At 42.1% G+C, this 12,435-nt stretch overlaps 1 long non-coding RNA gene across 1 annotated transcript in view; it reads right to left on the bottom strand.

The window, feature by feature from the left end:
* The window catches only part of LOC109303750, a 13,476-nt gene extending 3,661 nt beyond the window's left edge, over window positions 1-9,815 (bottom strand). Inside the window, exons 1-2 of the long non-coding RNA XR_002099215.1 lie at window positions 9,761-9,815; window positions 6,586-6,589 (exon numbers count right to left, since the gene is read on the bottom strand). This is a non-coding gene — a long non-coding RNA (uncharacterized LOC109303750). The remainder of the gene's footprint in view (window positions 1-6,585; window positions 6,590-9,760) is intronic.
* Window positions 9,816-12,435: the final 2,620 nt, after the last annotated feature.

Here is a 12,435-nt window from a genome sequence, read left to right as displayed (position 1 = left end):
ACATTAACTGCTTTATCACTGTCTTTTTTTGTCTCTTGGGCCACACCTCTAGTGGGATTGATATTCTCATGAGCAAGCTAAAGAAATATGGTCTAGTTATAAACACTGCAAGATGGCTGCACTGTTGACAGGAAAAATATTTTTAAACAGTAGTTTTCAAGAGTAGAGTGTTTTCAAATAATTCAGTGTCAAGGTAGGAAGCCACTGCAAATGGCATCTTGCAGAGGTCTGTCCTAGACCATATTCTTTCTATTATTGGTTTAAATGAAGTAAGAGAGTACAGTTTATATAACTTTGAGATGAAACAAGCTGGGAGGGATTGTGCAGGAAGGATTTTGAAGGAAGAATCAGAGTCCAAAATCTGTTACAATTCGGAAAGAGGGCCTGAAGTAAACAAAATTAAATGACTGAATGGTTAAAACAGCAATGGGGACAGCAGAGGCCCAGACTGCAGTCTCTGCTCACAGAACTGTTTCTGTATTTTCTATAAAATAGCCAATGGAAAAACAACATATAAAGGGTCTCTGTGGGAGCCAGGGAGGTGGAAGAAGGGAGGAGAGGAAAAAGCCAGAATCCTGTTTTTTCCTTAACCAGGAGGCTATATTGTCAGGCCCCCACCTGACTCTCTCTGGCCTAATGAATCTTGCATTCCTTTTCAGAAAGTGGCAGAGCTTTAATGGGAGTTGGGAGAGGGTGACCCCAGCAAAGCCAAATATTGCCTACTGGTCAGAGAAGCATTGTGGGAAGTGGCAGATTCAGCCTTGAATCCTTCTAGGAAGAACTGTGAATTGAACACAAGCTCTACATACCTGTGATGAGTGCTCTAGCAACTAGGCAGTTATATAATGGAGGGTACCACCCCCTGTAAGTGAATACTAAAAGAATTACACCGTTCTTTGGTGGAGAAAAGGGAGAAGCCATTAAAGCTGTACAAAAGCTTTAATGGCCATTAAAGCTGCACAGTCAGCAGTGTATATGACTTTAGTATGTAACAAGATAAAACACCTCTGAAGTGCTCTAGTTTGCTACCTAATGAAGTGCAACAGTGCACAAGATGCTGGAAGCTGATGTGCTTGGGGCTTGGTGGGCCCCATGAAGCTCAGGGGCTGTGCAATCCAGCAGCAGCCCATGCAGACAGGCTTCACTGAAGGAAAAAAAAAAGCAGTGAGCCTGATCTTTTTTTTCTCTCACTCGCTGGAGCCTGTCCAGGGCTGTGTGGGGACCCAGTGCTTCCTTCTGTGACTGTGAAGGGGAGATGCTTCCTTCCATGGCTTTGGCACCCCCTGGGACCACCTAGATCAGGTCCTGGTGGTCATGTGCCTTCTGGGGGGCCCCCACTCTGCCACCAGAGACTGCTGTGCCCACCAGCAGCTGCTCACCCCCCCTCCCTGCCACTGAAGAGGCAGGTCAGGATATGGCCCCCACCCTTGTGTACATACATTTATGATTTAGTTTGATTTAATTCTTTAAGCTGAAGCAGTGTTTTTTACAACCCACCATTTCAATTTAGGGAGAACTAAACCAAATTAAACCCCTGTGGCATGTACAAGCAACCTAGGCTGACCTAATGTGCATTACTAAAAGCACTTTTTTTTTAGTAATGCTTAATGTGCACTAGCTCAGTTTTACTATATATTAGCATATTAACTTGGTTTTTGCCATGACACTCTAATAAGCAGTAAAATAGGTTACTATGCATTGAAATGGATGTGTAAACACACTCAGTGAGAGTTAAACCAAGCTTCTTTTAACTACTTTCCAAAGCAATGTTTTCCAAGCCAAGTTCCCTAACAGAAATGTATCTGTCACTGTAGCTTTTCATAAGAGCATCTTTAAAGTAGGCTAGCAGAGCACAACATTTAGACCCAAACATAGATTCTCTACAAACCGCTAAGTAGGGCTTGCTAAAAAGCAAGTTTTCCAGTTTACAGGAATTTTTTTGGCAAAATATTTCAGAGTTTCTTGGACCTGCAGCTGTTCTGCAAAAGTGATGTCTATGTCAATTGTACTGCTAATAGTACTGCTAATAGTACTACTAATGGGTAGCAAATGGAAGAAAGGTGTTGCATATTTGCATTGCAGTAGCACTTAAGAGCCCCCATTACTGTGCTAGGTTCTGTATAAACACAGAATAAATAGATGGTTCCTTAGGCACAAGCTAGTTATAGATCTTCTTATAGACTGAGGGCTTGAAGCAGAACTCTAGGCACCTGAGAAACTCTGCTGTTGATGACTGAGGTAGCATTAGAGCTTAATCACAGGCTTCATTAGAAAGCAGCTAAACAAGAGTGTTCAGCATTGCTGTTTTGGATTTAGGCACATAATATTTACTTACATACCACTTCACCCACATAGAGTGTGTCTACATGTGCATTAATGTGCCATAATTACAGTGCATTAAGTTTAGTATCTGTAATGGCATGTACTAATGTAATGTGCTGTAATCAGCACTACTTTGCATTAGTGCACTTGAACCACTTTTTCTACTATGCATTAGTGCATTAGCCTGGGTTTTGCCGTCCTCACTAATGTGCAGTAGAATTAGTCTTCTGCACATCAGGGCTAGGTACAGATAGTCAAAAAGCCCATGGCTGAATCGATTCAGTCTTTGCAGGTTAGTCTAAGATGTATAGATTAAACTGAAACAGAAGTGAACAGACATTTACCTTTGATTTAGGAAATGCAGCCACATGCCTGCAGTGGCTTAACCCAGAAGCCAGGGGGCACAAGAGGATAGGTCTCTGGCTGTGTGTTCACTTCCTCTGCCTGCTGCCCCCAAGGTTTCTGCAGTCCAGAATTACACCAGCAGGACTATTCAGGGTTGCTCATCACTTCCTATTCCTGCTTTCAGCTGCCTCTGGAATTTGTAGTCCACAGTTGCAGCCAGTGATAAGTTTGAGTATGGGAAAGCCCCTCTCCCCCTCCCTGACCCCAGATCCTAGCCGGGGTTTGTCTGGGGGTGTTCCTTCCCACCTTGCAGACTACACTGCATCCCCAACTGTGTTTACATCCCCACCCCCCAGCCAGCCCTCACTACTCCAGCTAGGGAGCAGAGGGGTAGCACCAGCCCTGATTTCTGGAGCATACAGCAGAACCCAGCCCAAACCTGGCTGGAAAGCATGCTGGGGGACTGTTATTTAACCAGGAAGGGGTCTGGGACAGGAGTTTCCCAAATGCATTTGTCCCAAATCAGTTAAGTCTGATACTATGTTCAACCAGGTTTATCTTAAACTAGTTTCAGACATTTTGAAACTGGTTTATGTGCACTGAGCTTCTGTTCTGTTACAGGTTTAAATGCATTTCTGATCACTTAAACTGGTTTATGTGTAACTTCTGTCCCTAGTCTAAATGTCTCATGTACACGTGCCCATAGGGACATATCTGTTATAGGATGTAGGCATACATACATTTAAGATAATGATACCTATAATTCAGGCACCTAAAGCCCAGAGTTATAAGCAGCTTTTTTGGTTATATTGGTGTTGAATGATATCCTGAAACTTCAAAGCTATGCCATTCAGTGGTAAAGATGCATTGACTGAACTATCTTGTATCACTATAGGAGCAAGAAAATATAAGTTGAATTGTAATATCAAATGCATATTCGCTGGCAGCACTTACCCCTCCCCTTTTAAAGCAGGTTGAATCTATTTCTCTCCATAGTCTTTGGCATGCTTGCTTCTTACACAGTGCATAGGAAAAACTAAGCATGTTAGAAGACCATTAAAAAACAAAAAAACAAACTTAGTCACCTATGAGAGGTTCCTGCAGTTAGCCAGTAGGAAATGCTGAGAACAGGGTTGTGGTTGAACTATCATCTCTCTTTGGATCTGTGTCAGGGATGTCCATTATACTCCCCTATCCATCCACATTCTTCAGGTAAGAGGATGGAGTTGCATCCCCTCCTCACTGATGTTGGGCCACTGTGTAGTAGGAATGCATGATCATGGGAGCAAAATGAGTTTTGTTTTTCTATTAGTTAGGTCTGTAAGATGGAAAAGGGAGTGCTTTGGATCCAGTCTGTGTTCCCTGGTTAGGTTTACCAGCTGTCCGTTGAGCTTTGTGGCTCATGGAACTTTCTGTAGCTCCCTGCCCTGCCTCCTTAGCCATATGATCTTGCTGCTGATGCACCCCCTAGGCCTATAACACTGCTCATCTCACAAGTAGGCACACAATGATCCTTTGTTTGGTAGTCCATGCTGGGATGGAAAGAGCAGGGCTGACAGAGATAAGGCTAGGAGGTAAACTAGGATGGACAGCATGGAGTAGGTTGTGGTTGGGGAGTATCAGGGTCTGAGGTCAAGCACAGGATCCCGGAAGGATGGACGAGCATAGTATAAAACCAATGGTGCAGTCAAGCAGGGTTGCCAACCCAAGAAATTTGTTTAACTGACCATCTGCAAACTTTTTACTGACAACAAAATATTTTACTATATTTGACAGGAACAGCGCATGCCCCTGGCAGCAGGGTGGTGCACAGCAGCACTGGCAGCAGCAGGAGTGCAGCGGCAGTAAGCAGGAAGCCCCCACAGATGCCACTGGAGCTGGCAATGGTGGGACAGGTGGTGAGTGCCAACCAGGGGTCAGTGACCACCTGCAGATGTCACCAGATGCATTGGTGGTGGTCAGCAGTGATCGCTAACCACCCACAGATGCTGCTGGGTGCTGTAGGGAGTGCACTGCTACATTCAGGGGGTGCATGTGCACCTGCATGCACCCCCTACATGTCACCAATGATGTTTGATGTTAAACCTCTATATCTGAACCTGGCCTTTGTCCAGGGTCTGGCTGAATTTTACATTTATATTATGTAAAACATTCAACAATGAAGATATATATCAATAAAAATGTTGGTTGTCAGTAAAAATGTGTAGATTGTTGGTAAAAAAAAAAAAAAAAAGGTTTTGGTTTGGCAACCCTGTCCCTGGCCGCCTTAAGTATTTTATATTAAGGAGCCACTTTGTTTTAAAACAATAATTATCATGTAACTACTGGAACCAAAGGTTTCCTTTTTTAGCTGAATTCTCAAACCCAAAGTCTACATAATTCTATTCTGTTTTTTTTTGTTTGCTCCTGTTTTGTTCTCTATGTAAGTGGCTTGATGCGTGCTATATGAGATTTTATCTAAGCAAGATTTTCAACAATTCCAAATCAGAGTTGTTATTCTTATTTTTAATAAGATACACCTTCGCAGACCAAGATGGCTGTAATTTACTAAATTTAATCTGATGTGATTCCGATCTGTTGTTGCTTCTTTAGTTGCTGCCACAATGATTAATGGATCACTATGAATTATATCACTGCTGCAAGTTTATGCAAATCTACAATTAAATATGAGGGTTATTTTTGTCAAATCAATCAGATATTGTATCTATTTAAAATTATAAAAGAATAATTTATAATGCATAATTAAGGATTAACAAAGCCTATTAATAATTAAATGATAAGATATTATTACAGTAGGTAGGTTCAGAACCGAAAGTTAAATTTTAAATGCATAAGCTTCTTTCTATATCTGTCTCCAATTAAGTTGTCAGTCCTAGAAATAAAACAGTCCTAGAAATAAAACTGTTTTTCATTGTTCTCTTGTTCATTTTCTGTATGAGCATATTTTGACACACATAGTAGAGTGTAAAATATGGCAAATATATCAAATAAAATTGTTCAATAACACCATACAGTGTTTAACACAGGTATAGGTCAATATGCAAAAGCCTTTATCAAAGGGCATTTGTCTCCAATGCATTGTGGGAAGCATAATGCTATTTCACAGTTTTAGTAATGCACATGAAGTTGTGCTTCAGACACATAAAAGTGTTATTTATGAAAAAGTATGTTTTTATGATCAGTAACGTAGCTTCCCTTCATTTATAGAGCTATCAAACATAAGACATTTTATGGAAAAATGAGATTTTGTGGGATTTTTTTGAAGCACTAAGTTGACGTAACTCTTACCTTTTAAGGCTATGAAAAAAAATTCCATTGGCAATAAAGGCAGTCATCCTGAAAGAAATAATTTTCCAGTATTCCCTCCAAAAAAACTGAACAAGGTTTCTTTTGGTTCTGGAGGGATAAGTTACTACCTATTCTATATTTCTTTGTACAATGCAACAACAGGAATGTACATCATGGAAGTTGAGAGGGAGAGCTCTGTTTGTCTGAAGTCTGACAGAAAGCAGATGTGTGGGGATGTGGCCGAGAGGCTGTCTGTCAGGGTGAGTAGGTGTGGGTCTTGGTTCGTACCTCCATCTCCCCCTGAACCTGGGTCTGATTAGGTGTATCCTCCCTTTCAGAATGACTAGACCACAGCTGGCCATAGCCCCTCCTTCCAAGCACAAGACTTTTCAGGGGTATCCACCTGCTGGCAATAGCTGTGTCAGCAATGCTCACTCATACCCCAAGCTAATACTTCTCATCTATTTGCTGATAGTGGTTGGGCTAGCCATGCCCCCACTACGTTCAGCAGGTTCTGTCCAAGTCTTAGGAATGTGAGTCTTGGGATGCTTCAGAAGGGGGTCTTGGAAGTGTGGTGATCTGGCCCAGAGTCTTGGGTTTTCAGAGGTCTCTCTCATACAGGAGACACACCTGCCTCAGTACCCCTCATTTCCTTGCAGCCTTGAGCAGAAGGCAGGAGAGGGGCTAGGCTTCCTTATCCCTGAGATAACTGGGGCAGAGTTTGGAGCAGTAGGGTGTGACCCAAGTGCCAGAGCTTTTTCCTTCAGGATGGGGGATGGGAGCAATTCACACTGGGATGTTTGTATGCAACCATTGCTTAAGAAGAAAGAAACATAAGAAAAGAAAGAATAGGACCTTTTGTACTTTCATTATAAGTAATATATGCAGGCACTATACAAAAGAACTAATAAATATATATATCCCATTCTATGGATACCATTTTGGTTTTCATTTTTCCTCTCTTTGGAGGGCACAAAAGCAGTAAAGAAGGCAGTCTCCTTATCACCGTGTATGCTCTTTACCACAGAAGAGAAGCCATTGAATACCAGAATGTTCATAATATAAGCAACCCCTTTCATGAGTTTCCATTGCTGTAGGTTTTTAATGGTCCATGGCACTTCAATAATTAGTCTACAGAGACCCTTAGTAGAGTAGGGCAACTCTTTTAATTAACTTAACCCCCAATATATGAGGTGACCAAGAGACATCAAACCACAGTTTAGCTTGAAGGATTTGTGAATGCATAGGAAATCTCATTTCTAACTATGGTTTTGTTTCATTCTATCTTCCCTTTGAGCACAATGGTATGTAACTAAACACCTTGTGCCATTATCTGTGGAAACGGGAAGTCATTATTTCCAGTGGAATTAATGATAACTGGACATGACAATTTCCAAGTAATTATATTAAGATATCAGAATTATCATAGGATGAAGCAGCCATAACTGTTTTAAAAAAATGTAAGAAAGAAGTAATTGTGCCTGATGGATAATTGTAAAGAAGAACTCTGTAGCGGCGTCCAGATGACATGAATGCTTAGTTCCCCAGGGACAAGTAGCAACAGCAGACCTTGTGCCACTGCTACTTTTCCCTGGGGAATACCTGTGCCACACGTGCTCTGGCACACGGCTGGCTACCTCGGGTCAGGTAGGGGCAGCTGGGGACAGCAATTGTGCTGGCCCCAGAAGCCTTACCTGGAGTCCTGGAGGCCAGGGAAGCTGCAGCCATGATACTTGCACAGCTGGGAGCCTGGCCAGCAGCTGGAGTGTGGCTCCAGCCAGCCACACTCTGCTTTTGGGTGGCATGTGCTGCCTCCACAAGCGCCACCATGTTTTTTTTCTGTGTGGGTTTTTTTACCCTGGGATCTCCCAGGTCAAAACCCTGCCCCACACTGCAAAATAACCCCCCCCCCACAGCATGGGGAAAGCCTGAATGTATTGTGTGTGGCACTGTAGACCCGTCTGCAGCACCATATACCACACAGCTGTGCTTGTCTGGACATGGCTTGTGTGTTTAAATACATAATGAGCTCCAGACAGGTCAGAATAATTTTAAACGTAAGTTTCTATAGCTATGTCTCCTAATAGACATCTTGCATACTATTGTTACCTATTTTTGTTTGAATAATCCCCACTGTATGATGTTTTGTATTTTTAAGGACTTTTTTTTTAGTACTTTATATGTTTTTAGTCTGATCATGGTTTTTATTCATTTTAATAGGAAAAAAAAAGGAGGGGGAACTTTCCTATAGAGAACAAGTCAATGATTTTCCTTTTATTTCCTTGTTACCATCCACATCTTTGGTAATGTCTTGGACAAAATTAGCATATAACTTAGGAATAGTCCTTTAAGGTTCCCTGGGCTGAATTAAAATAATGTTCATTAAATTGTGCAGAAGAGCTATTACTAAAAACATCTCAGCATCTCTAAAAGATTAAAATCAAGTTTTCACCTCTCCTGTTTCCCTTTCCCTCTGATCATTTGCCAACCTGTTTGGCTGGTCAAGTCTTTAGGGAAGTAATTGTCCATAAGTGTATGTCTATATATTAGCTAGATATTGATTATTTATAATAGATATTGATCTCAGCTGGAGATCCCTACTGAAACACTACTGAACTACAAATAATACTAATGGAGAATAGGACCAGTCCTCAGGTGGTATATTCAGCATTGTTCCATTAACTTAAGAACCATGCCAATTTATGACAACAAGGATCTGAATATATGACATCAGTCAGTGTGTAAATGTGTTTGTGACCACTAATTTTCTGGTACAAGAATGTAGATTTTTTCTGTAGTTTTGATTTTTTTGTACTATTGAATCATTTGCATGTTTGAATCATTGAAAATGGGTATCCATACTAGGGTAATAATGAAAAACTGGCACTTATTTGTTGTTCTTTCTATTACAGGCAAACTTAATATATCTCATTAAAACACTTCCTTTTTATTTTTAATACCGTTATGTGTATTCACAAGCCCTACAATTTATAATGAATCGAGTTCCTCATTTTATTAATCCTGTTATAGAAAGAAAAATTCAATATCTTCAAACATCTTGATATAGTCAGGTTAATTTCCATAACTATAAATCTTTTATAACAAATGAGTTTTAATTAGTTTCTATCCTTGGCCATGCAAAAGAGGAAAGAATCGTCTTGCAATCCATCCACTGTTAGGTTATACTCAGTTAAAAAGTCTCATATCTTTAAGACATTCAAGCTACTTCTCATTCAATGAAGTCATGTACCTTTAAAGTTTTAAATGAATTACTTTCCTCTGCTCTTGCTTTATAGTACAGGTCAGAATTGTAACAGAGATGGGAGAAACCAAAACCATAAATTTCATATTTCTCTTTCATTGACTCAAACCCTCAAAAATGAGCATTCTTAAATATAACAGTTATATTTCAGATATGAATCTACACCTTACAAAACATGCAACCGTTTGTATTGAACTTAATGTAAAAATAGGTATGAACTTGGAACTTTCTGAGCCCAAATCTTGATTTGAAGTGTAGATTTAAGGTGTTGGCTAGCTAGGCTCCACCCCAAATTTCTAAGAAACATATCATTTTATTCCCTTTTTGCACCTTTCCTCAGGCAATCACTTTTTTGTTTTTGTGGGGTTGGAGAAAATGTGACATGCAAAAGCATAGGCATAGAACACAGCACCTTCCTTTGTGTGAATGTAGTGGGAGCTTTATAACCAACCATAGTCTATAACAGGAGCGAGCAATTATTTCAGGCAGAGGGCCACTTACCGAGTTTGGGCAAGCTGTCGAGGGCTGTATGGCTAGCCCCACCCCTTGACAGGTACCCCACCCCCTGGTTGCCATCTTGTGACCAGAAGTCCCGCCCTCTAGCCCCTGACCCTTGCCACCAGAAGTCCCTCCCCTTGCTCCTGGAAGTACTCCTTTCAGCAAGGGGTTTTGCCATCTTGGAACCAGAAAAATACCAAATTATATTCTAAAAGAAAACATCTATGACTTACATTAATTTGATTTAAAAAAAAAACTTTTTCCCTGATTTACATGTGTTTGTGTATTGTACACAGAGGTGACTGCACAATAGCTTAAAATGAAGTCTTACTCATGTATGTTGTGGGGGGTGGGTATAGGTTTGGGGGGGCTGTTGGTAAGAGGTTATATGGGGTGTGGGGGAGGGTGTGGATGTGTCTGTGGGGGTAGATAGGTGTGGGGGTTGGGTGAAGGAGCATGTTGGTGTGTGTGTGAATATGTGGGGTGTGGGTGGGTCTCAGGTTTGTTGGGGGTGGCTGAGATGTGTGAGGTGTGGGGGTCTGCATGTATGGCAGAGTAAGGGGGGGTGCATGTGTATGGCAGTGTGTGCAATTGGGAGTCACCCTACAAACACACACACACACTGTCCCTATCTACACACACACATTGTCTGTCCCTACACACACACATACATACACATTGTCTCTGCCTACACACACACACACACACACACACACACACTGCCCCCGCCCACGCACGCACATACACTGTCTTTGCCTACACGCACACCCCTCCTGCTCCTGGCCCCAGTGAAGCCCATGCTCCCCAGTCCAGTGATGTAGCCCAGGGCCATGTAGTGCTGGAGCAGTGCAGGGGCAGGAAGCCAGGGAAATAGCTGGGGGTGGGATGGAGCTGAGATGCTGGGACTGGGATCTCTCTGGGTCCTACTGCCCCAGGTCATGTCATCTTTAACAGGCAGCCAGGAGAAAATAAATATTAATTTGCTGAATTTTGGGGGGGCCTGTGGGCTGAACAGAATAGCCTGGTGAGCTGAATCCAGACTGCAGGCCGTATTTTGCTCACCCCGGTCTATAATGTAAGTTTAGTTCGGGGGAGAGGGGGTTTATTTGGAGCAGTAATTTCTTAAGAAAAGCCATTTCTTGGTGACTTGGAAACAGAGGTAATATGGCCTAAAATTCCATAATGTTCTACTCTACCTCTTCTTAATTCCACAAATAGCTCCCACCTTCTCTGTGGGAAAAGCAGAATACCATGCTTGACTATTTATAATAATTATATTCATCCACTCAGAGGCAGAAATAGTAATATGTGATCTAAAAATTACAGTTATAAAATAGTAGAATGCATTTAGCAAATATATGTCATTTACACGTTTTGGGCATTTTGATTTCATTTAACTTTCATCAGGTACTTTCCAATAAAGTACTTTCAGTCAAAAAAGGAATAAGCAAAACTCAGCTACAACAGCTTGTTTCACTATACATAGAGCGGACAGCAAATAAGACACCAGGGTGCAAACAGAAGTGACATTTTTCATGTGATCTGGCTCCTGAAAGCATTCTACAGCTGTGACCTAGCACATGTGCATGACTGCAGGGTGCTTTTCAAATGTCTGATTTTGCAAAAGATTCACCCTCACCAAATCAGATATTAAATTAAGGCTTTCTGATTTAGAGTGCCTTAGAGAAATAGTGTTCTCTCAAGTGTTAAATATTCATGCAGGGGTGGGACTGTCAATGGGGAGGGCAGGGGAAGGGAGAAGCTGGTGGGGGGTGGAACAGAGCCCCCTTGCCTTGCTGGCCCTTCCCTCCCAGCTACCCTGGCTGGGGTATTGAGGCTGGGCCCATAGGTGAAGGGGCTCCATAGCACCCTGCCCTGCCTCCCAGCTTCAGCCAGGCCTCTGGAGAGTGGCAGCAACAGCTGATGGGGAGGAAGGGAATAGAATGCAGCCCCCTTACCTCACTGCCCCATCCCAGGTCCCCCCAATACCCTACCTGGGGTATCTGGGGGGGGGGCACAAAGTTAAGCGGTTCCATTGCACCCCCTGCCTCCAACTCAGGCCAAAGTCTAACCTGAAGCTCCATGCTCCTCCCTTTTCCGTCCCTCCACACTAACAGCCTGGGAGCTGGAAGGGAGGGAGGATAGGGCAGGGGAGAGGGGCTGGAGCACCCCCACCTGCTGGCCAGGGCAAGTGCAGGCAGGCTCAATTCCCCTGTACCCCTGACCCAACAAGTGAATGTCTGTTGGGTTGGGTAGAAGCTGTAATTCATGGTGTTTTATGTAAAGTGCCATGTGCCATGAGTTAGAGCTGGGGCCTGAATGTCTGTATGCACTCCAGGAAGAAAGTCATAGTGATTAGGAGGATGAAAATAAACTACCTCATTTTAGGTCTGTCTGAGTAAAAGTGTCATGGTACACTTAAGATGTCCATCTCTCTCTTTTGGCATAGATAAACTGCTATTTAAATGCTCTGTTTAGTTACAGGCATGCCAGGACTAAACATGTTTTTACTAATTAAGAGGGACTCTATGATGGGCAACAAAACTGTGTATACAGCAGTATGATGGATTTACTAGGAAAAGTAAAAATGGCATATTTGTCATAAAAGTGGGATATGATAATGTACAATTATTGAAAAGTTTAGACTGAGGTGAAATAAAATATTCAGTACCTGTACAAGGTAATACCTATGCTACCTGAATTGTTATGGAATAGAGTAT

Source organism: Gavialis gangeticus, unplaced genomic scaffold (assembly GCF_001723915.1).
Source record: "Gavialis gangeticus isolate Ggan-Ray unplaced genomic scaffold, GavGan_comp1, whole genome shotgun sequence".
In the NCBI taxonomy this organism is placed as follows: domain Eukaryota; kingdom Metazoa; phylum Chordata; order Crocodylia; family Gavialidae; genus Gavialis; species Gavialis gangeticus.
This window is presented reverse-complemented; position numbering and strand designations above follow the sequence as displayed.